Source organism: Agelaius phoeniceus, chromosome 2 (assembly GCF_051311805.1).
Source record: "Agelaius phoeniceus isolate bAgePho1 chromosome 2, bAgePho1.hap1, whole genome shotgun sequence".
Taxonomy (NCBI): domain Eukaryota; kingdom Metazoa; phylum Chordata; class Aves; order Passeriformes; family Icteridae; genus Agelaius; species Agelaius phoeniceus.
The window spans coordinates 29,568,287-29,589,510 of record NC_135266.1 but is presented as its reverse complement, the minus strand read 5'-3'; the positions used below and the strand labels follow the sequence as shown (position 1 = coordinate 29,589,510).

Here is a 21,224-nt window from a genome sequence, read left to right as displayed (position 1 = left end):
AGATTGGTAATGTTAGAGAGGACAATAAAATCTCAAGAAGGAGGACCTGGAGTACAAAATCCTTATACAGGCTGTTGTTTCACAACAACTTGCCAGTATGATGACACTTTTATAGATAGTTTTGGGGTTTGTCCTGAGAGTCTGCAACATCCAGGGACTCTGGGATCTCTGCAGGAAGCCAGAATATGATATGCAGACAGGAGTTCTGGTGACTTCTCCTTCACCTGCTTTCCTTTGCTTGGCCAAATCACAGTACATAATATTTCTTAAAAGTCATAACCTTTCACAAAACTTATTTTGGGGGAATGATAATGGGTGACAGAAGATGTAAATATCACAGAAGAGCCCCTTTCAATCCCCATACCTACATGCCCATGCATAAAAATCATCTTGGCGTTGACTGATGATTTCTTCTAAATATGACAGATCACGAATTTCTAGCTCATTTATTTCTTTCTCTTTCATAGAAGATCTGATTATCGGCCATGAAATTTACCTAAATAAAGACTGTGTGTGGAGCAGATTTTACGCCTTTAATTACAAAGAAGAGTTAGTTAACGTTGCTGTACCAGCCTTCCTCTCTGTTGCACGCTGATTCCACGCAGCCCTTTCAGAAAAAGGAGTGCCTACAAAATGGAACTGCAACAAGGAAGGCAAAGCTGGGAGGGGATCTGTTGTAAATGTCTAGCCTAGGTGTGTCCCTGGAGGTTTTCTGGCAGAAATTTGAGCTTGCAGAGTCCTCAGTTCAAGTGTGCTTGTTGGGAGATGCTGATTGCAAGCCTCGGTTTTTAGAAGGTGAGCGAATGGTTCATAATTTGGGGAGAAGAGGGTGCTGAGCTGCCTTGCCGTCAAGCCTTCTGACTGCAACGGTGGCAGGTCTGGCTTCAGTTCTGAGAAGAGAGAGGGGTTTTTGCCAAATTTTCTAACCCAAGTACCTGCATTGTTACATGCTTAGCTCTGACATGCAAATACTGACGCTCATACATATGTATGAATATGTCAGTGTCGGTCTTCAGCCGTGGATAGCTGTATGCTTGACTGGCATGTGTGTTGCTGATTACTTGATTCTTGGATTCCAATGATTTTTTGAGACAGCTGAAACCCCAATTTTTTTGCATTTTGTTTATTTAGTGAAATAGCAAAAAAAGAAAAAAGAGGAAGAGAAGGCGAAGGTTGATTTAAGTTTAGAGGTTTGTTTTTTTCAAGGGTTTTTTTTTCCTTTGGCTTTGGTGTTTTCTCTTAAGCTGTGTTTCAGCTTGCAGCAAGTGGTTGGCCACCCCTACCCTTCTGGTTCCTTGCTTTCTTTTACACTATTCCAGAACATGTTTCATGCCTTCCCTCTTTCTTGTTTAGACTAAATTAGCCAATGAACAACCTGACCCAGCTGCTTAGCTGTTCCCTGATCTGCATTTTACTTCTTAATGAGCTCAGAGTGACAAGCTATTTAGGCTGCTTGTTCCAGCATCAGCTCTGACTCCATCTGTAACTTTAGTGCCACTTCTTTGTCAGCAATGCCAATTACAAATGTGTGCCTTTCTAATTTACAGCACTCTACTTATAACGCCCACGCTGTGCTCCGTGTGTTCTCTCTTTGCTTCTACTGTTTGTAGTCACCTGAGCAGACCTTCAGATTGTCAGAGCAAGGGTCTGCTACATGGCTGGCATTGATCAGCTATCTATAGCACCATATATAATTTGGCACTGCATAGATCGTTTGCTCCCTTTCATCTGCCCTGAATTTGGAAAGCTCTGTCGGTTCACACGGGGTTCTACAAACCTGTCTGTGCGTTGATCCTTCTGTGAACTGGCAATCCTGGAGCAAATGTGTTCCCTTGCATATGATACCACAATATGGGAAAAAGAATTACTTACTGTGCATCTGTAGGGCTATATTATATTTTTCTTGGCCTCCTCTGCATTCATCTGCAGAAAAATCTTAAATATGTTCCTCTTTTGCCCGTGAGCAATAACTACAACTTGATCCATTTCTTTGTGTGTATTGTTAAAAATGCAGAACATCCTCAAGTCTCTGCTCAGGCAAATACAATATCAGTAAGCAGTCTCCATTTCTGCTGGTTTATAATATGGCTTACTGAGTAGCTGAAAATGGATCTGATCTTTTCTGTTGCTGCTGCTGCTGCTGGGTGTGCATTGCCTGTTGACCAGTTGGTCTTCTGAAGAGTAAGACTCATATCTAGAAAGATGTTTCAGGGAGCGCTAAAGGAAGCAATCTGTTTGGCTCCTTATCTTCTCAGACAGACAGTTCCTCAGATTTAATAGCTGGTGTATTTTAAATTAATTAAAATACATTACTTCTTCACGTTATACATAATTTACTTTTTTGTTTTAACTTAATCATGTTCTGTTGCTCTTCTGATTGGTGGCTGGATATGAAAAGACCATTATTATCTCCAGCCATGCCAGATGATACAAGAGCACAATCTCGGACTGTCTGATATTTCATCTGAAAGTTCACTATGAGTGGTTTTGCCACTAAATTTTTTGCTCCCTGTTTGCACTATTTCTTAGTAACTATGGAATACCCTCAACTATTGTAAGCAGAGAGGAATTAGGGAAATCCCAAGAAGAGCATCAGGTGGGTTATGATGTATATCTGTAAAGGTAGGATAACAATGTTCCAGTAGTTACCAGGCTACATTTCTTTCATTCGATCCCATGTGGTGCTTTCAGCTGAAAGGAGCGGGCACCAGTCAAGGTATTCCTGAAATTATTAACCCCTTTATCTCCCGCAGACTGTGGAAGTAGAATTTGGTTTGATGTGCAGAACAAAGAAGCAGTAGTGAGCAACATTTAGTATCTATTTCTACATTATTATTTTGTCTTCAGGGGAAAAAAAATTGAGTCTGAGATAAAATGGTTACTTGCATGGTATGAGTGTTAAAAGTTGGGTGTTGCACTCACATGCATAACAGTCAGAAACTGTAAACCAGAAAATCTGGTATTAGAAAGTTTAGATCTTGAGTCTGTAAAATTATAGATGTAGGTTGCTGAGTTTAAATGGCCCCAAGAATAACGCAGTGTATGGATTGATTTTGAACCATTTATGATCTGTCTCTAATAACTCTTCCTTTATTAGAAGATTTACTCAGTTTTTCAGGAAAACTAAACAATAGTGAACATGCTCCTCAGCATTTAGATTCTCCTGAACAGCTGATAAGTAGACCATGCAGTTTGTTTAGATTATTAAAAATGCTACCAAATTTTCAAGGTTTATCAGAAATTCTTTTTCAAATGTTTTTGCAGAGGGTAAATATTATTGGAAAAAATCACAAAGGCTGACATGTACAGTGGACATGGTGGAGATCTGAATATCATATCTCATTTTTTGTATTAAACAAGCATAGAAAAGTGTAATAGTAAAAGTGATGGTGGTGGCCAAACCTGTGACTTTTAGGCTTTAATACTGGAGGATTCAGTTTGTTTATTGTTTTTTTGAAGATTCCTCACTAAAAGATCAGAAAAGCTTTGAAAATTATGATCATAATTCTAAAGTAATATCATTAGAATTGGTGGGTTGGTCTCAGGAAATTAGATTTGCTTTTATTCTTCTGTTTTGAGTGGCTTAGGTTTTCTGAAAAGGAAGGTTTATTACAAAGGTTTTAGTCTACTTTCCACAAAAGAGATTGTGCTCATGTCTCTAAGTGTCACAGTGAAATAACTTCTTTTAAATTTACTCATTTGTAAGAAGGATTCTGTCCTGTAAGATCCTGTCTTTATCCTTTTTTAAGTTTATTGCTAGTAAGAATTAAATAATTTATTTTAGATCTATTATTTTAGCTGCAATAAGGAGATGTGATTCTGATCACAATGACTCTTTGCTACTCTTCCTACTTTTCCTCTGTCTCTGTAGTCTTTTTTAGGAAACAGGCTTTGGGGACTGCCAGAGGAATGAGTGTAGAGGTCTTTGGATCTTGTTTTGGCCTGACTATTCATCAGCCAGTACAACAGCTACGGAGCACATTTGCCATCTAGAATGACTTAGGGCAGTCCTGAGGCTGCTCAAGGAGATGTACAGTCCCAAGAAGGACACAGGAACTGTGACTGTCTCTGTCACCACTTTTCACTACTGCACTGAGAGTACTTTAGCCAAGGCAGGAAAATCTCGCAAGTGAAAAAATCTGGAGTGTTATAAATATGTTATTTTCAAATAATCACTTTTAAAATGCATAGGATCAAGATCTCCTTATTAATTTCCATTGATATTGCATCAGCTGCAGAGCTATTTTGTTAAGATTGGTCATTATTTCCCAAATTTTTACTTTTCTTTTTTCTTTTTTTTATACATAATTTTTTCTTTTTTTCTCATGAGGGCTAAAACTAATAAATTAATACATTTTAAGTTCAAAAATATGAATGACAATATTTTGGTTTTACCCCCTATATTACACAAGTCATTCAGCTTCTTCTTGTAATTTCTGCATTGAACCTTATAACTTACAGCTTAGCTAGAACGTACCTTTTAAAAAGCTATCCAGTATTGATTTAAGGACTCCCACTGAAAGGGAATTAGCTATGCCCCTCAGTAATTTACTCCAGTGATTAATTACCCTCAGTATTAATATTGTGCATCTTATTTTCAATATCTCTCTTTTTAATCCAACATTTTCAGTGGGAAAGATAGGAGAGATTTTACACTGTTCTATGGAGAACTGCTCAACCCTATATGAAGCAAAAATAGTGTTACTCCCTTATTGCTCCCTTACAGATGTAGCATTTCACCAGTAACACTTTGAAGCTCACTGAGACATGCCTCTAAATAGGGGCTCAAACATGGTATAAGCCCCTATTACCTCCCAATGAATGCCAGAGAAATACTTTTACATGGCATCTGGAGAGTGAGCTGTTGTGTGTGCCGGGGGGCTAAGACTGCAGGTACTCCCTTTACTCCCTGGCCTGTATCAAGTAACTTCAAGGTGGTAGAGGTTAAGTCCTTCCCCTAAGTGCATGTCTGAAAATAATGTGATTGCACAGGTTAGTTTGTAGAGAACAGCTTTTCGGGTACAGATTTTTCATATATTTTCATAGAAGTCAACATGGTGATGGAGATGACTGGAGGGTATCAGCCTCTCCCCCTAATTATGAAACATAATTTTTAAAAGGAAATCAAAACCTTTGCTTATTTACAGGCTAAACTGAGGCAGCAAGAGTAGACATTGGTTAAGAATTGGTTGCATCGCCTTCAGTGCAGGCTAAAGTTTCTTGTTCGCAAATTAAACAGTACCTTTGGTGTACATTTTTCTCTTCATTTCTTCATCTCCAAATGTGCTTTAGTCTTAACCTAGAGGGACCACCTGTGAGTGAGAGGGTAGTTTAGTCTCCATGCTTATTCACTCCTTGGTCTCTCTGCTGAGACTGTCAAGCCAAGAATGCCAATTAGTTCAGCATTAACAAGCCCCTTTATGTGTTCTATTGGGCCTGAGAATTGACAGCTTCAATTCTGAATTTCCTTGGTTATGTGGATTTATGTTAAATTCTTGTTTCTCATGAAAATGCTCTCAAGCCTCTAGTTGGGCTGTAACTAATTGTTTCAGAATTAAAAGTGGGTGCAAATGAAAACCTGGTCAGGTTACCCTTGGACTTGGATACACTATCAAAACTAATCTGTACAGATCTTGCTTAACTGTGTTTACAGTGCTCCTCTGAAATATTTTTTTTGTCTAAAACTGTGAAAGGTCTTAGTTTTATATTGATGGACATGCATATGCCTGATACATGAGCAAAGAGTGGCATTCGAAGCAAGCCCTGTTCAGAAACAAATTTTGAAAAAGGGAAACAATTTTAAATGCATGTGCTATATAAACTGCTTTGTACATTTCGTTCAATGTTAGCCCATGTCTGCAAAAGCCCTGCAAGTGCTGGCTGCTTATGGACTACATAGGGTAGTTGTGCTTTCTCCTGTGCCACCCCACATGCTTAGAAAGACGTATGGGTAAACTCCAGAAAACCATGTTACCTCACTTTTAGTATTCATCATGCCCTCTTAAAAGCCTTCATCATGAGAACTGCAAAGCAAAAAGAGAAAAAGAAAAAAAAAAACAAACAAAAAAAACCTGGTGGTGATTAGGCTACTCTATTGCTGAGATCACAGCATGTCCCAGGATCCTGTATTTTCTCATTGCTTCCCTGTGCCAAGCCCTTCCACTGAGTTCTTTTACTACATGTAACAGGAGTGAATTTTTTTTTCATAGGTTCTGACCCTTCCCGGGGTAAAAGATTATGACATAGATCCCCATGCTTCACAGTTACACCAGTATGAAATAATTTATAAGCACCTGCAAACAAAAGGGCAAAATCAGAGAGATTGTTTCTCATTCTGCTTTTCCATTGACTGTACAACACTAGTCAACATGCCTGAAAAATGTCTCTATGCATGTTGTTTATAGCTCTGTTGCATTAGTCAGCTTCCTTTAATAAATCAGATACAAGTTGTGACATGTTGTTAATTCGATCACTAATAACCTGCTCAAATTGCAAATCTATGTCAGCAGGTTGGTGTTGATTAAGTCATAGTCACTACTAACATATTGTTTTAAATGACTGATAAATTTTATTTGCTGCAGTGATAGACTGCCTGCTCTGATTCATTTGGTTGTGGGCTTGTGGGGGATTTTTGTTGCAGGGGGCTTTTTGGTTGTTGTGGTCCTTTTTTCTTTTTTTTTTTTTTGTCTCCTTGTAAGCTTAGAAAAATGACACAAATGGCCCTGAGGTGGTCCTCTAAAGGCCTTTCTCTTCCCCTGTTTGCTGCAAAGAGAGCTGGTAGCCACTAGAGGGGAGGAGACTGCCGGCTTTACTGAGCGCTCCAGCTACAGCTTGAAGGTGCAGAGGCTGTCAACAGACTGGTTGCCCAACGAAATGGTTTAATATATGTTATGAAGGTTAGTAAAAAAATAAAAATAAAATGTTTTTCCCTCATGCCCCCACTTCCTTTAATGCATTTGAAATATTAACTGCTCAGCACATGGGCTATCTTAGGAGGGTTACTATCTCAGGTGATAACTGGGGGAGGGAAAAAAGCCTACGGTAATAAACATTTAAAATGTTACGTCTGAAGGTAATGTGTTAAATCTTTCAAGGCAAATGTTTAATTTTCTATGCAAGGATGCTGGAAAATTAGGGTGTAGTCTAGGAATAACAGTCATTTATTTCCTATGCGAAATGAGAAGTTTTGATTTTATGTGTTCGAAGTTTCCAATCATTCTGTCCATTCCCCTCTTCCCTTCCCCCGTCCCCAAAGCTATTGATGCTGAACAAATGTCTAAACTAGTAGAAAACTTAAGTATCATTCTTAAAAACTTTTTGAAACATATGGTCTGTGTTATATGTAACCAAATCTAAGCCAGAATAGCAGAACATCTTTTTATCATCTGTAGATGGAGAAATATATATTTCTTTTTTTATATATACAGTTGACCTTTTTATTTTATTTTTTAAAACAGAGTAAAATTCTTGGTATTGCTAAAGAGCTATAATGTAGAACTGTAGCTTGTTACACTTACTCTCCTGAGTGTAATTGCACTAAGATCATTCAGTTTCCATTTGGAAAGCCAGTGGCAATTACTGGAATACAATGTATCATGCATTTGCTCACTGGATATAAAACGTATATACTAATTCGCAATAAAATGTAACAGCTGTCAGTGCATTTTCTGCTCTGTTACTTCAATAAATTGGAACTCTGACTAGAAAATGGGAATATTGCATTTTTACACACTCCGTAATGTGTTTGCTTTTTGCAAATACAATTTATTTTTTTCATGACAAAAATTGTGGTTTGTTATTACTGCTAGTGGATAAATATTCTTATATCAGAATGAATTACACATGGTATCTGTAAAGAAGAAGTAATATTTTCTGCTTTTTATTGTAGCCTGTCTCCAGTAAACAAAATGCACTTAACCTACTTCTGTCATATATTGGGTATTTTTTTATTTTATTTTATTTTATTTTTTAGCATGGCAGTGGTTGAAGGATAGCGGGAGTGTATTTTACCCTACCTTTGCAGTTATTTGAGTAACTGGTTAACATTTTATAGCAGACTGTTAATTCTCTCTTGGATTTATTTTTATTTTTATAAACATATATAGAGATAAATAGTTCTGGAAGACAGTTATTAACCATGACTCCTCACATTATGAACTAGTGCATCTGAGTTTTATTTAAGATAAAATGCCTGCACATTTGTGTAATTTTGTTACTTGAGGTCAGACTTTTCACAGATAATTAGCCTTTTACACACTGTGAAATCAACCTGCATTGGTTATTTGGCTAGACTCTTTGCTTCTGTTCTTTATTTCCCAGAAGGTTAACGTGCTGAAAATCTAGCTGCAAGCACATAGTACTGTCTCTTTGTGTTGCTAATTATCCCGTTGCATAATTATTAATATCAGGAGCAGGAAGAGGAAACAAGCACACCAAATAGTCATGAATGCTAGTGTTCTGGCAGGAAGCTAGTCCTGCATTAATAAAATGTGCCTGTGCCAATATCACAGAAGATAGGAGCGTTCCTTGTTAAGGATCATTTATTAACTGAGATCATCTTTTAGTTCGCCTTGGGGTAATGACTAATGTCAATGGCAAATTTCACAGTTGTCTAGAGAAATGAATTAAATTTGTAATAAAAAGCCCTTCGGCTTGTTGTACATGTTCATTTATTGGAGTAGTTGAACTAGGAGAACTGTAAGGCAACCAAGAACATTGGCTTAATTTTCCTTACATATAATAGTGACCTTTAGCTTCATATTGAAAAAGTTACCTATTATAGACTGGTAAATTAAATGAGAAGTTCCTCTAATGCAAAATAAACTAAGTGACTGAGCTAAGTTAAACGGCCCTTGAGCTTATGAGGTTTTTGGCAGAAACAAATTCTTTTTTTTGCTACATCTGTTCAGCACCAGCCTTCTGAAGGTGGTTTGGTATCTAATCAGTCAGATAAAGTATTACAAACTGGGATGCTAAGAAGTAGTTAGAAGCTCATCCTGTAGGATACCAGGATGATTACAATCTTGGGACAGTACAGTGACATTTTTCACACTGAAATTGTGGGTTTTTTTGAAAACTTTCACATGTTCTTTACATGGTATCTTTTACATAAAGTCAAAGCAACCTGCATCCATTAATAAAAAGGGTGTGTTGGGGTTTACTTTTTTTAAAATTTATGTGTGCACTGAAAAACAGAAGAAAGTTTTAAATATTGTCACCGCAGAGAGTAAATATGAAATTTACAGGAAAATATCAAAATGTAAAGGGGGTAAATGGCATGCACCACAGCACAGATGGAGTGAGAATTATAAAATTTCTCTTTTCCTAGGTCAAAGGACTTGGGCGTATATATATTTTAGTTTTAGGAAAAATGATAAGCCCTGTCCCACCACCAATTTAATATGGACTGTGTCCAACGGTTAGTGTGGTGGGTTTCTCTCTTTCGAAGAGAACGAGACACAAGAAAACACAAAAAAAGTATGTGGGAAATCCCAGCAGACAGCAAGAGAAAAATATTGTAGCTGTTGAAAGAAAATGGAGTTGGGAATACATTTACTTTGCCATCAAGACCTAGTAGGGCTCAGGATGTGCTTTTATGGTGACTCCCTGAAATCATACTGCAGTGCTTGGAAAATGGACAGAATCAATACAATAGTGCTGTCTTACTCTGCCTGTTTTTCAAAGTTCATGACAGAATTGCAGCACCAATGTTTTCAAAATCACTTTTCTGTTTGTATAAATACTCAATTTAATTCTAAGTAATGGGTGCTTTGGTGTGATCTGCTGCTGGAATCCTGTGTTTATTTCCATCAAATTTAATATGGAAATCATTTAGCTTATTTACTCTGAAGGTTCCTGAAGTTTTAAAAGTTTTGTAGATGTGAAATTTCCTTTCTGCTCTATTCAACAGCATAAAATAACTTTTGAAATTCTTGTGACTTTAATGGATGCTTTCCCCATAAAATAACATTTAAAATATATTTTCATGTGAATTAAAGGATGTTCTTACTATAACTGATGAGGCTGAGCAAAAAAAACATTGGAGTGACTAATAAAATAATGAAAATACAACTGTTAGTTTGAATTCCTAATGGCCCCCAGTGCAAACCATAGGTTGTTGACAGACATGTGGACATAAGAAGTTTTTACAGAATTTTGGCAACTCTTGACTACAATATTGTTGCGTGACCAAGTCAAGATTGAAAAATTTCAAATGTAAAATTAGGTTGAGGAAAGGTTATAGTCAAGTGTAATATCCAGAGATTGTAATACATCCACAGGGAGTCAGTGTTGCCGGGGATCTTTTTTGCACCAGTCAGTTAATGGACCCAAACTAGGGAGGCAGAAAATAGGGAGTTAAATGCAGAGGTACAAAGCTGCTAATGGTTACTGTTTATTTTTTCTGACAGAGAAGGTCAACTTTAATTTTGTATCTGTCACATGCCTGAATTCTAATGTATCATGTTAGCAGCTTTTAAGAATATTCCAGAGATGGTTACCAGAAGATAATGCAGAAATGAAGCATGGTGGCATTCCTAGGTGGGGGAGGGAAAGAGCAGGTTTGCATTGTCCTTCGGTGTAAATCATTGTTAAGTTTAGTGGGACAGCTATCTTTCTTTAAAGTCCAGACTAATATTCATGGCACTGACAGGATGATAACTAATTGAAGAAAAATTGTCACCTACATGGCTCTGAGTAAAATCTAAAAGTTTATCTTTTATTCCTTTTTGAAATCCAGAAAAAACACTTGAGAATACCTTTTTCTTCAGCAGTAAGAAAAGGTTTTGCTTAGCCGTATGCAGTGAAATTGCATTTTCTCACTAGCAAGAATGTACAGTAGCAGGAGACTTTCATTTCAAAAAGGCTGCTCTAAAATCCAGCCGTTGAAAGTTGTGAACATGGTAAGCAAGCCCTGTGTTTTTTAAATAAATATTCTAATGCCTGTTCAGAATGTGGGCATGGGCATGTATAAAAAGTGTGGTTTACATAAAGTTTTCAGTATGTTGATTTAAGTGGGGTTTTTGTTTGTTTTTTAAGGAAAGAAGAAAAAAGTGTAATCAAAGCTAAAACTTGATCTGAGTGACAAAAATATTCTAATTTGGGAGTTGATAAAGACAGTGATCATATACAGGTACTGATAAATTTCAATATGCAGTTCTATGAAGAAAACAAAGAATTTTTTATGTGTAAGGAAAAGGAGAGTAACTCATACATAATTTTTTTCCACAACTTATTTTCTTTTCTAGGTGGTGTGTGACCAATAATATAAAATCTTTTAAAAAAACTCAATGAAACTAATGTCCCTGTAGCCAGAATTATGACAGTGTGTAATTATTGCACAATTAAATGAAACAATTGAATATATATTTTCTTAAAATTCAAGTGCTGTCATCAGCATTTACAAACTTAATACCTGGAGTACCTGCAGCACATGTCAAAATGTTTCAGAAATTTCGATGTGAGGAATATCTGAAATTTGGGCTATTGTTACTCAAGTCAGCCAAATTTGGATTTAAGTAGCTAAGCTTCAAAATGCTGGCTCACTTTTGGGCTTTTTTATTGTTTTCTTCTTTTTTTTTTTTTTTTTCAATTTTATTAGCCTTTTAGGAAAAGATCTTCCCTCTCTGCTCTGTTTACTTAAAATTAATTTTGTGTTTTCTACCAAGAGGCATATTATATTCTGGAATTTTTTTGGTTTTAATTTTTCCACCTTTGTAAACTGTAATATTTACTTTTCACAGCCTTAGATGACCAAGAGATACAGCAACATGGGAGAAATAAAGCAGATTTGGGTGGGGTTCTCTAAAACAAATTCATTTTCTCTCTGTGCATTTCTGTGCTGTGGAATAGACTTTGTGCTTATTCACAAAGAGGGAGTTTAGAAATGTTTTTAGAAAATGCAGATGTGCAAAGCATTCTTAATAAGGATGGGAAAAGAGTTTGCACTCCCCTTTTAACCACTCTCTCACCTCAGCCCTTTTCAGCATGTAACCTTATTCTCTGTGGGATTACTTGGATGAAAACCAATTAGAGAACTGCTCACACAATATAAATGCATACAGATTAGTACAGATTGAACGGTACCAATGCCAACTAATCATACAGTATATAAAGTCCTAAACAATATAGATATTAAGGAATGAAGGGGAAATGGACTCATATTGTTATAAAACTGAGCACAAAATGGAAGCAGCAGAAAACTATTTATTTAAATAATAAATAAAGTATAGGTTTTCTTTTGCCCCTCTTTTTTTTTTCCCTTTGTGGCAATCTGCCCATAGACAAAACTAAGTGTACCAAAGAAAAGTCAGCCTACATGTTTTCAGGGTATTCCCCACGCCTTCATGGTAATGTTACTTTATTGCTGCTGTTTTCCGTCCTTTACCTGTCCGTCCCCTTGATAACCTCGAATGCAGAGTTTATTCTCCAGCTGGGATGAGAATGAGAAAATGGTCTCCTCTGATGTGGATGCTTATTCCATACAAAGGTGTCTGGGAGGGACAAATAGAGACTGTGAATATAACTGAGTTATTTTAATGCATGGCCCCCAAGGACTGTGTGACCTGAAGGGTTTGTTTTGCTGAGGGAAGCCTGCAAGAGGACGACTGCAGAACCATGAGATCAGCCATTGTTTCCTTTTGCGTTGGTGTTGTCAGTTCCTGACATTCCAGGGAGGATATTTTGAGGAAAACATAGTAGTTTTTTCTCCTCACAACTGTTGCCCAGCAATGGTAATAGAATGATGAAAAAATGCAAGTCTCCTTCAGGTTTCATGCTGTCTTCATACTACAATGTCTGTTCTGATATGCTTACAGCTTTGGTCATTTGTTCTTCCTTTCCGTTTTATTTATGTTTTTTCTGTTAACATAAATAGGAAAATGTTTCAACAATTCAACTCTAGGCTTTCTGTTGAGCAGTAAGCTCTTCCTACCTCCTTCTTCTGATGTTTCTTTGCTATATATAGTCACAGTGAAACCTGAATTTTTAGGCACCTAGACAAAGTAATATCCTAGACAATTATCATTCTGTTTCTAATTGGAGTCATGTGAGGTACCTGTTATCTACTTTAATATTGGAAAAGCTTTTTAGTCCTTGAAAAACATTTTGGCAACAGTGTTGAAATAATATGACAGAATTTTGAGTGTCTTGCTTCATAACTGCTCCTGGGCATTTGTCTCACTGATCTTTTAGCTGCTGGACTGAATTGTCCATTTACGATTATGCTGAAAGTGACAGAGTAAGGAATCTATCTAGATATAGCTACAAATCAAAAGAAACACACATAAAAGAACTGAGTCATACTCAGTTTGGAAAAAGAAACCCTTAACATAACTAAAGGAAGTGGAATAGTTTACAGGAGGGATTGGTGTGTACATTGGTCTTCTCCAGAACAGCTGTCATTTTTAGATCAGCAGTGATTATGCATTGAATTTTACTCTGAAAGTGTTTACTATAGCATTCAGGAAAAAAAAGACTAATTACTACAGTCACTCTCTGTACTATATAGTGTCTGTTTTTCTCTGTCTTCAAAGAAGAGAGAAAAGAAGTCCTTCCTACCATGGTTGTTACATAATTTTAGCTGGATTTTTGTGTTCAACTTTTGATAGAGATGTGCAGGAACTCAAATGCTTGTATTCATTAAGCTCTAACTGCTCAGTTCTGTAGCTGCAATCCAGAGCCAAATCCTGACTGTATGCTCAGATACTAATTATGTCCTAAAAGGAGTGTTGGATTGGCCGTTGTGCATGTGGCACCCTCATCAGATGATGTCTAGGTGCCATAATTTCCTTAGCTGAAGTAGTCTAATAATGATTTCTGTATCATGAAAGAAAGTCATTTTAGAAGTGATGGAGAGAAAGCAAGAGCTAGCAAAGATTGCGGTACCTAAGCAGCATGACTCCTTAGTGTTACAGAGCAGGAGAGAGCAGCAGGGGCCTAATGTCTCATATGAGTTCATGTAATCCACTGCTCCCTTCATGGTTTACCCAGGTTTTGGGGACTTCACTGATTGCTGCTTTGGTAGAACATTGCATTTCAGACCACAAATGAAAATGGTGAGCAAAAATGACTGCTCACATGAGCAAAAATGACTGCTATGTTGGAGCTTCTGGATTTTGCCTGGAGATGGGATCACTGGGGTTATTCATGTCAAGTCTCAGTGAATTTGAAGGAATACTGACCTTTTCCAAGAAAAATTCAGACCTGATCATTTGAACTTTTAGAGGGAGTAATTTTTTATCATTAATATGAATAATTTCTCAGATTTTCTAGAATGAGATTTATTTTTTCTCAAATGCCTTTCATTGCCATTGCCTTAATATTGCCCAGCTCCTTGGTCCAGATGCAGGAAGGAGCCATCTATCTCCATAGCATTGGTATGGAGTGAAAGACCCTGACTCTCCTCAAAAGGCAAAAATGTGTCTCTTCAATTCATCTGAATGTTTAAACCATATTAGGGAAAAATATTAATTACTATAATAACCAACACTGAAGATGAAAAATTTTGATGTAAACCCCCTTAAGTTAAAGTAAGCATAATCTGAAAGGAATTATTAACATATACTAAGCAGGAAGGACTATGTTATACCATTGGTCACTGAAGATTTATTCTTTTTTCTTATCTGTCACAGATTTGTCAAGGACCAGTCAGGGAACTGAGGTATCACCAGTCTGAAGTGTTTAAAAGAGAGAAAAACCTATTGGGTCGTCCACTCCTCCCTTCTTCTAGGAGAGATTTGTTACTGATAGTGTGGTCTGAAGTGCTTTGTCCACTTCAATTTTTAATGACACTTGCTGCTGTCTAGACGTGCTGGCTGGAGAAACAACATCTTACAGAAAAAAAAAAAAAACAAAACCTTCAGTGGACAAAGACTACTAATTTAGGAAATTAAATGGAAGTTAGAGGTTTTGTGTGAGCTTTCTGAAATCTCAGAAGGCATCTGTCCAGGAACAGTGAAAAAAGTCTGGGCCAACAGTGGGAAGATACTTTCCACATTTCTTAAACATAAACTATAAATGATAGCAGAGCATTGATTTTTTAATAACAATTTTTATTTTGTTCTATAAAAATGTATAGTAGGAAAAGAGTAAGGGATGGAGGGTTGCATTTGAGTGGACAAAGGAGAAAATTAGCTGCCAAGGGTAATAGAATCTATGCAGTACAACACTATTTCTGTTTCAAGCAGAGGACGGTGTAAGAAAGCAGTACAGCGCTTATGGATTCATCTCAAAAACCATGCTGAATCCTGAAAACCTGCCAGAACTAACAAGATATCATGGGTGAATTCCTGTTCCCCAACAAGTGAGCAAGGATCTTGCCATTGACTTCCTTGGGGTTAGGATTTCACACAGTAGTTGAAATTTCTGTTGTGCGGTGTGGAGCTGAGGGGTCACTGAGACTTTAACTCATGAATATGCACACACAGTGCTATACTGGGAAGTGAAACGTGGGCTCCAAAGAAACAGGGAGAAATCAGTCTGGGATGCTTTCTGTACCATCTCCTGACCGGGTCTCATTTCTACTGGGCTGATACTAATCCCAGACATTCCTCATGAATTTACATTCCAGAGAACAATAACTTACCTGAAAGACTGCATTTTCTCTAATTCCCTTTTAATATCCTGTTCATGTTCCTGAGTGTATAAGTAATTGATATGTTATTGTTATACTTAGATTTCAGGGGTATTTTTGAATACTATCTTCAAGGAAGTGGTGTCAGGGCATCATGTGAACTGTGAAGGAAAGGAATGCCATAACTGACTACCTCCTGTGACCAATAAACCTCTGTGCCATGCTCTTTCAGATTTCACTGTGTCATTGAAACTGTCAGTTCCAGGCTTCCCTGCTATCCTAGGTTGTGGAGGAGGGGTGGAAAAACTGCCCTCCAAATAGTAGAGATCTTAGTGGGAATCCTGAAGATCAGGCTGAAGAACTTGAGTGGATTAGTGGTGTACGCCTTAATAGACGTGATGCTGCATTTTGTACTGTTAGGAGCATTTGCATATGTTGGAGCATCTGTATGCACCTTGGATACTTTCGTAACACTTACAGCAATAATTTTCATTGAGCTCATTCTCATCTCTCATTTTAATAATTTATATTTAATATGGAAGGAATTATAGAAATGGCCTCCAAGTCAAATTGTGAAAGATATTCAGCATATATGTTCATGAAAACCCCAGATTTTTATAGATTGTCCACACTCAATACTAGAAAATTTTGAACAAAGGAAAAGGTAGTTTTTGGAACAGTAGAAACAGTGCATTTCTGAGTATAAAATGTTTGGAGGAGTATCAACTCAATCTGATTTTTCTTCATCATTTTCAAAAATTATCCTTGTTTTTCACTATTATATTCCCCACATCAAAACATGAAAAATACTGTGCATTTTAATGTTTCTGTTATCCTGGGAAGAGATGAACAGAGCATTTTCATATTAGAAAACTCAGAAAATATACATCAGACGACATAGTATCCATCAACAACTGCAGCTAACAAGTTTTTTAAAAAACAAGAAATTCTCAGCCAATATTTGTTATTCATGCTAAAATTCTGCTCCCTTTATCCATTTTTCTTTTCTATACCAGAAAAAAATGTTTGGCAGTTTTAGTCATCCATAAACACTCCCCACCCAAAACATAGCACCACTATAGGGAGATCTCTATGCAAAATACCAATCTTGCTATATAACTTATTTTCCTGATAAATTTTGCAGAGCTATAAAGAAAATTGGACCACATTTGTTACTTGTCCTTCCTCAAGGCAACACAACATTTTAGATTTGTGGAGTGGACACCAAGGAAGAGAATGGCCCTGTAATGTAGTTCACCACTTGCTCTCTATGGGAAATATAGGATGGCTTCCTTAAGAGCAGTTTACAGTATAGATATGACCTAGGTCCCTTATGTAGCTGGGCAGGTTTCTACCCTGAAGTCATTAGCAGAATTAGTAGAATAAGAGCTGACTAGATCTTGTTCATACTGAAGACTGCTGCTGGAGGTGATAGTCTTGTAAACGTCTGTTTTGCAGAAGAAATACTATGGGTGAGCCTGTATCTCAGGACAGAATGAAAATACAGATAGTAGGATTCAGCTGTCTTTAATTCAAGTCATTGCTCCCAAATGTCCAGTAATGGCCACCTACTGATCCTGGTCCAGCTGGCAGCATGTGCATATAAAGGTCTCCGTGGAGATAAACAGCAATTAAATCACAGAGAGAGAGAGAGGGAGACAGAGGCAGAAAGCAATTGCTGTTGAAGAAGCTAATACTGGAAAATACCACAAAACCAAGTTTCTACTGCAGGTGTAACATTATTATAGGATTCAAGATGCATGCACCAAAGTAGAAAACACTGATCTCCTAAGCATATTGGGGGGGAAGAGAGCTGGATATGATTTACACTGTTCAAGGCCACAGTGCCTGTGCTACTGTGATGGAAAGACATATGGTGCTTGCTTGAAGCAAGCCGAATACAAGCAGAGGTCAGTCTTGCACTGGTGAACAGGATCTTGCATGTGGATATTCGGTGCTACTGGAATTCAGCAGTGGTTAGCACAGCTTGCTTTTCCATTGTGGACATTGTAGAATTGGGGTTAAAAGATGCAACTGTGCTGATCACTGGAGAGGTTACCCTGAAAAATGTATTTGTTTGCAGCAGTGATGGCATAATTTCTGTTATAGGAGCCTTGTGCCTTTGTTAAGAATTTTTGTTTCACCAATATATGATTCTTTTAGACACTGCATTCTCATGGTATTTAAAGGAAATAGAGTGAGTTAATACCCAGGAAATTCCTTCTTAGAGAATGGAATTTACTCTTTTGGATATTTACATTAATTTTTTTTTCTATTGAAGTGTCTCTGAAGGAAAAACCATCCTGGAGTGAAATGTTATTTACCTATATAGAGGACTTTTACAGGAATTTTGTTTTCAGGTGCATTGACTCAGCCAGCCTTTCTGTTGGTTAGCATTTGGATTTTGTTGAAAAATCTGAATTTATGTCTTTCTTTCTCATGCACTCTCTAAGTTTAACTCACATAGAGCCAGTAGATGGTAATTTTGTTTCCATCCTCATACAGTAAAAAATAACCTCTTCGCATTAAGATGACTTTGCTTTTTTGCAAAGATGTAGTACGCAGGTCAAAATCAATATGTATCCAAATCCTTTGTGGCAAGAAAAGATGGATAAAATGCTTTGAGACAAAATTTTAAAAACAAACACTGTAATTAGCTTTTATTTAGTCTTTTTTTTTTTAAGACAATGATTTTCATTTCATATGGAAATGTAGATTTCTTCAGAGTAATTTCATGTTCTTTTTGGTTTAAAGCAACTTTTTTCCTTTGATTACTGAAATATGCAGTTCTCTCTATTTAACACGTAATATCAAATCAACATACTTCCCCCTTCCTTTTTTTGCTGATGACAGTCAGCAGAAATCATGTTCCAAAGTGCCCTGAGAACAAGGACATTGATCTCAAGTGAGACTCTTGTGCCACCTTCCCCTTGTCACTTTCAGCTGTAATTTGTTAAGATACCAGCTCTAAATTATTAAACACTTTATAAGTATAAATAATTCAGCAGTCAACAAATAAAGTGACAGCCCATTAATCAGTTCCTGTTCATGTACATAGGTGGCATGCTGTGGTCTGCGGTGGGCTATGAATTCTGCTGAAGTCCGTGTGCTTTGCAGCAGTGCTGCTTCTTCTCACATCAGGAAAAGGTTTGTGTGCATCTTCTAGGTTTGTCATTTGTTTGCACAAAATCCAAGGAGTTCCTGCTAAACTCTGGGGAGGCTCAGTGGTGAATTGAGTCTTTTATTGTATGAGACCACATTGATATGCATTCTTTCCTTCTGGCCTGGGTTTAAATCTTTTGAGGGCCAGCCCAGCTTGGAAACACCAGAAATCCGGCAGTGTGCCTGTAAGCGGGAATACTGCAAACTGACATGGTCCAAATGACTGAAGGAACACCTCTTTGCTATTTCAGGCAGCACCTGAACAAGGGAAGCAGTGTGTAAATCAGTCTGAGATTCTTGTATGCTGCCTATAAGGTCAGCAAGCATCCCCTCCTCAGCATTTCAGTAAAGTTCTTGTCAAACACAAGCAGCATGAGTCAATGAAAGGCTGTTTTCAAAACACCACATATTCCAAATCCAAAGTATTATTAGGGTTTTTCAGTACAAAGGTGGCCTATTTTGTACTCCTGAAATTCTACCAAGAAGCCATCGATGGACACAAATGTGGCACAAATGTCCTCAGAAATTTTTATCCCAATATGTCACGAAAATCTAGGTAAACCTGTGTATGAGGATTATTCACTGTGCTTAGACATGATGTTATTTTGGGAGAAAAAAAAAAGAAAAGAAAAATTCTCTGGAAAGTGTTTTAAAAAATGCTGTATGAATTTTTGTGTTTTTAAATCACTGTTTGACAAACATAAATGTAGAGTGAACGCCTTTAAGTCTTCATTTTCAACACCGCAGGTGTTGCAAATTTGGATTGGCAGTAAAAAGTTTCCTCAGGAAGAAAGAGAAAATGGTTGTTTAACAGCTTTCCATTCTCATCTTGCATAGAAAGCCTGGGAAATTCTTGTTGTAATGGAGAGACTACAAAGAGGCAACTGAAATGATCCTAAGTCAAGGATCAATCCATCACACATAGGAAAAGATTATGTATGTGTCAATCTCTCTTGCTTTTTGATGCAGAACAAATGGATGTTACCCTTTGTAAATGGTTTATATGAATGCCAGTGCAGCGTTTTAATAGAACAGGCCAAGGACAGGGAGACCTCAGACTTCAGCACAGTCAGGGTTTCTTGCTGGATAAAGCACTAGACTGGAACTCGCAAGACCTAAGTTCTGCTCTCACCAAGCTGTTAGATGACCTTGAGCAAGTCACTTCACCCCTACACAGCACCCTTATAAAACTGTGATAATGATATTGACCTCTTTTGTTACAAAAGTGTGAGGTCTAGTGTTTAAAAGTCCTGCTTAAGAGCAAGTGGTGGTGTCACCCTGTGTGTAGTTGGAACTTGGATGAGACAATTTTTGGATGACATACATGCAAGTGAAGGGATTCTAAATTACACTGGTGATTTAATTTGCATAAGTGCTTGAAAAGAGAAAAGTGAGCACCTGTGACGAAGCTGGTCTGAATAATATAGAGTAAGTAGGTGCAATGGCAGTAACAAGAAAATAATGTGGTTCAGAAACTGAATATGAGAAATGACAAGCAACTGGCAAAGGAAAGCTTTCACTGAAAGGAATGTGATTTTGTGGTGAAGCTGGGATGCAGATTTTCTAAAAAATAAAACAATTTGGATTTTTTTTTTAGAGTGGGATCGTATTAAACCTGTGAAATTCTCACATGTAAATAAAGATAAGGCTCATCTCTTTCCTGCAGTAGGATGGATGCAGAAATCTATTGTCTGGTGGAGAACATACTGGGACATAGGACTGTTTATTGTGAAGTCAGAGCATCACAGAGCTAACTGAGGGTGAGGGAAACATATATGAAATATTACTTTTCTGACTATTAAAAGATAGTCTCTGGTCAAGGGATCAGGTTTCTGGATAATGAGTGCTTTTAAGGTCTGCAAGGTTAAGATGATGTGGCATCAGCTATATATAAAATGCTAGTGCTGCCACTTGAAGCAGAGCTCAAGGTGAAAGTTAAAACTGTCATGGAACAAGGTGGCTGAAAAAAGTTGCAAGGCCAATTGACTGGATCAGCAGTATGGTGGCAGTTAGAAAGACAGGCAAACTGATGATCTGCATCAATCCAAAGGACCTCAATAGCATACTAAAGTGCTTATACTGTTCCCTGCCAACAGTCACTGAAATATTGCCAAATCAAGTGAACACAATAGTCTTTTCAGTCATGGATGCCAGAGATGGCTTCTGGCAAGCAAAACTGGATGCAGCAAACAGTTACTTGACAACTTTCTGGACCCTGTTTGGGTGCTATCAGTGGCTGACAATGCCATACAGAACAGAAATTGCTTGAGGGGGTACCAGCAGAGATTGCACACAGCCCCTGAGGGTTGTCTGCTGCAGATATCAGTGCAGATGACATTGTTTATACTCATGTGGGAGGGCAAGGATTGAGCTATGGCCAACCATGATCATAAATTTTCTCTGGTAGAGACAGGAGACAGCAAGAAAGAACAGTCACGAGCAAGCATAGGAATAGCTGTACCAGCTCCAAACAAAGCTTTCTAACCCCTGT

At 37.4% G+C, this 21,224-nt stretch overlaps 1 protein-coding gene across 2 annotated transcripts in view; it reads left to right on the top strand.

The window, feature by feature from the left end:
• Positions 1 to 610: 610 nt before the first annotated feature.
• Positions 611 to 21,224, top strand: part of LOC129117638 (uncharacterized) — a 375,689-nt gene continuing 355,075 nt past the window's right edge. For both annotated transcript variants that reach the window (XR_013180864.1, XM_077173394.1), the window contains exons 1-3: positions 611 to 795; positions 6,771 to 6,896; positions 18,630 to 18,718. The gene's annotated coding sequence lies outside the window, so the exon portion shown is untranslated. The remainder of the gene's footprint in view (positions 796 to 6,770; positions 6,897 to 18,629; positions 18,719 to 21,224) is intronic.